General features: G+C 36.8%; 1 non-coding gene across 1 annotated transcript; it reads left to right on the forward strand.

The window, feature by feature from the left end:
- The first annotated feature begins 283 nt into the window (after positions 1–283).
- On the forward strand, positions 284–390 carry LOC141710389 (small nucleolar RNA R71). The gene has a single exon (XR_012570913.1). It is a non-coding gene; the product is annotated as a small nucleolar RNA R71 (small nucleolar RNA).
- The last annotated feature ends 4271 nt before the right edge of the window (positions 391–4661 follow it).

A 4661-nucleotide genomic window follows, 5' to 3' on the forward strand; every position in this document is an offset into this window, starting at 1 on the left:
ACAGGTTTGGTGATTAGCTAGTAACCCCCAGACTTATACCTCGGGTCTAGAGGGCGTTACAGCTATAGCAGTAGCTGCATCCACCGCCAGAATTCCTGCTACCTTACCTTGAGGTAGTCTCTGAGAAGGGTTCTGGTATTCATTAGCAGCCATCGGTTCAATAAACTCGAAATCTTCATCATAGCTCTTAGCCCATAAGGCTCCACCTGATGCTGCATCGAGCATGGGTCTAGACTGTGCTCCTAAACCATTATAAAAGCAGTTGATAATCATCCAGTCAGGCATCTCATGATGAGGACACTTCCTAAGCATCTCCTTATAATGCTCCCAAGCTTCACATAAAAATTCTCCCGATTGTTACGCAAATTGAGTAAGAGCGTTCCTGATTGTAGCTGTCTTCGCCATAGGGAAGAATTTAGTAAGAAACTTCTGACCAAGATCTTCCCAAGTAGTAGTAGATCTTGGTGGTAGAGAATGCAACCAACACTTAGCTTTATCCCTCAGAGAGAATGGGAAAAGCCTCAGTTTTATAGCATCTTCAGAAACATTGTCGAATTTGAAAGTGTCGCAGATCTCTATGAAATCTCTAATGTGCATGTTGGGATCTTCCATTGAAGAACCCCCCAAACTGGACTGAGTTCTGCACCATCTGAATCGTGCTAGATTTGATTTCAAAAGTATTAGCCGTGATGGATGGTCTGATAATGCTAGACTGAATATCATTGATCTTCGGCTGAGAATAATCCATCAAAACTTTTGGATTCGCTACTGGTTCTCCCATTGGAACGATCATTTCTTCTTCAACTTTCTCAGCTTCTTCAAAAACCTCTTCAACTACTTCGACTTCTTCCTCCGCTTTATCTAGTGTTCTCTTGCAAGATTGAAAACGCGTTAGCATAAACGCTTTCTAGAGTACCTGAAACACAAACAAGCAAACAAGTAAGTAAAATATCCGAGTTAGTGAACTTTAACGACCACTGAGGTCAAGCACATAAACTAAAAATTAACAACGAGTCTCCGGCAGCGGTGCCAAAAACTTGTTAGGGCGAAAATACGCGCTAAAATTATATGCAAGTATACGCGTTCATATGTAGTATAAGATATAAATCAGATTCGTTCCCACATAGACTCTTTTTAGTTAACTTAAGATTATGCACCTATGCAACAATGGTATGGCTATCGCTCAATGCTAAGACAATAACAAGTTGAGTTGTTTATAACTAAGATTAAACTAACATGCAATTAACTAAGAGATTAAAAGTGATTGAATTAACTATATGAGACAAACATGTGATTCTAACTTCATTAAATACTTCATTCAAATTCATTATTCTTAACCTTAGCATGCAATGGTGATGATAACTAATCAGATAACACGAAACTAGTAAACGCCAACTATTGTTGTACGAATACCCTACTACCAGACATCCAAAAAAGAGATAGAAGCTAAATAGACACCAATTATGTTGAGACCCTATATGTCTATAGAATTTAACAACATAAAGGTTTAATGAACAAGTTATCTATCATGATTACATTGGGAAAATAAGATGGTTAAAATTACCTACGAATCATGCATAATAAATACATGAACCTATGCTATCATGAAAGTTCTAAACCTTTATATTCACTGTCACTCCAATAGAGATTAACACGCTCTCTTATATGTTCGTGACACACATAAGACGAATAAGCACGACCAATACTAGGATATCATACAATCACCACACATTAAGGTATCGAAATAAATTAACTATAGAAATCCATAAGTAAATCCGTTAGAACCCCATGATAATGATTAGTTCATAACCGAACTCATCATCACCATTGGTTCCAAAGAAACATGGTAAATAAACTACGATAAACTAGGTCTGAAATAACTGAATAAATATATCAAAGTACGTTAAGAGGAGTATTAGGTTCAAACAACAAAGAAAACAAGCATCCAAGATTACAACTTAAGCAAAGAATCACAAGTAAAAACTAGATCTTCTTCTCCTTCATTGTATTGTGCTATTAGGTCTTCTTGTTGTTATCTCCTTGCTCTCCGTTATGAAAAACGTCTTTTAAAAGTCTTTAAATACCAGCCCAAAGCGACCAGAAGTCCAGCAGATCAATCTTCTATTTGAATCAGGATTTCAGAAAATCGACCCAGCGCGGTGGCACTGAGGTCTCGCGCGGCCGCCATGGTTTCTGTTAAACTAGCGTGGCCGCTCCCAAGTATAGCGCGGCCGCCCTAAGCTTCTGGAAAAACTGGTTTTTTCTATTTCTTGACTTCACTTTCTGGTTTCTTTCGCGCAATCGACTGAGGCTCCATCCTCACACTCTTTTAACATAAAATCAATGCAATAACCATTCCTTCTTCCAAATATACCCTGAAATGTAAATATTAAAAAAACACAAACAACTTGAGTACAAACACCAATTCGAGCCTTTAGAAAGCGTTCTAAGTGGACATAAATGCCACTTATCACTTGTCATCATCAAAAGTCATGTATGTGCTTTCCATAATTTTCTTTTGTTCAACCACATAGACTTTGTAGGCAGCTCTCTCCAATGAATATCCCAGAAAAATTGCTTCAAAAACCTTAGAGTCAAATTTTCCCACATATTCAGAGTTGTCATTTAAAACATAGCATTGCTTCCAAACACATGAAGATGCTTCACAATAGGATTCCTTTTTGATAAGATTGAGTAGAGTGATTTGCCAAGATTCATGTTAATGAGATATCTGTTTTGAGTATAGCATACAGTGTTGACAACTTCTTCCCAAAAATGTGTTGGCAATTTAACATCTTGCAGCCTCTACTAGTGTTCTATTTTTTCTCTCAACTACCCTATTTTGATGAGGTGTTCTAGCAGCTGAGAATTCTTGAACAATGCCCTTGTCATTACAAAATTCAGTTAAAGTTGCATTTCTGAATTCTGTGTTATTATCACTCCTCAATCTCTTCACACAATTATGATCTTCAGCCTTCTTCTCAATCTTCTTGATGTGTTCAATTATGATGTGTGGTGTTTCATCCTTAGAATGCATAAATTCTACCCATGTGTACCTTGAGTAGTCATCCACCATCACAAGTGCATATTTTTTCCTTGAAATTGATAAGACATTAACTTGTCCAAATAAGTCCATGTGAATAAGTAGCAAATGTGCACTTTGGAATTCATAATTTTACTCTTGTGACTTAAGTTCTTCATTTTGCTTTTTTAATAAGCGTCACAAACTTCATTTTGAGAAAAATCTGGATTTAGCATGTCTCTCACTAACTCCTTTTTCACTAGAGTATTGATTGCCTTGTAATTCAAGTGAGAGAGTTTTTTGTGCCATAGCTTTGCTTTTCTCAACAGATGTTCTGGTGTATAAGCAGCATATTTCATCCTCATTTGCTAAGTTTAAATCTGCAAAACAAGCTTCCCTTTCTTGCTCCTTTCAAAGCAATTTCACCAGTCATTTTGTTGATTATTGAACAATCTCCTTTGTCAAATGAAACATTGAATCCTCTATCTGTGAATTGGCTGGTGCTTAGGAGATTCACCTCTAAACCAGCCACCAGTTCTACATCTTCAATGACAATATTTCCAGAAACTAAATTGCCATATCCCATTGTGAACCCTTTACTGTTGTCTCCAAAAGTCATTAATGGGCCAACCATCTGCTCAAATTATGATAGCACTGCCTTATCACCCATCATATGTCTTGAGTATCCACTGTCTATGATCTGTATGACCTTCTTTTCTTTGCCCTGCACACAATGAGGATTAAGTATGTTTAGCTACCCAAGAAGTGTTGGGTACTTTCTTCTTTCTAACAAAATTTGCAGAATTAGAATGAATTGACTCAGAAGGAACAGTATGAACAGATTGTTTTGCATTTTCCTTTTTGAATGTAGATTCAAAATTAAAATATTTCAAATATGCTCTCAGTTTAAGACAACTTGTCATCACTTTCATGTTGCAAGGTATGCACTCAAATTTGTCATAAAAGAAGTAAACATCTTCTGTATTTGCTTCATTGTACTTGCAGGCTCCCACTTTTGGCTTGCTAACATCCTTTTTACAAAGGTGAGTTAGATGATTTGTTGAGCCACATTTCTGACATTGCTTTTTGGGGACTTCTGCAACAAATGCAAAGTTGTTGCTCTTGTTTACTCATATCTTGCCATTCCTGTTCTTTTTCTTCCTTCATGTATTCTCAGACTTGACTTCCTTGACAGGTGTCTTAGGGAGTTGGTTAACCATGGGCTTCTTTTTTTCTTTCAGTAGCAGGAGTGGTTTCTTCAATTTTCATTTCTTTATCTTTATCTGCAAGTTCTTGCTTGATGACCAACTCCTCTTCACTGAAACTAGCTTTACATGCCTTGAACACAGGTGACTCAACTTTTCTCAGCATAACTAGGACATCTTCATTTGCAATGGTTTTGCCTCTGTCACTTTCAATTTTATTGTTGCTTTTTAAGGCATCATAGTCAAGGCCAATAGCTATGTTAGCACATGGCTTGTTCTTCTCATGGTACTGACCAACTAACTGAGAAGCATTCCTAAAAGACTTCAAATTCAATTCATTTTTCTCTATCTTTTCCCTCAACACAGCTTCCATTTCACTAACACACTTCAGCTTGTTTTTCAAATATTCATTTTCCTGCTTGACAATTTCAAGA

Source organism: Apium graveolens, chromosome 2 (assembly GCF_009905375.1).
Source record: "Apium graveolens cultivar Ventura chromosome 2, ASM990537v1, whole genome shotgun sequence".
NCBI classification, from domain to species: Eukaryota; Viridiplantae; Streptophyta; class Magnoliopsida; order Apiales; family Apiaceae; genus Apium; species Apium graveolens.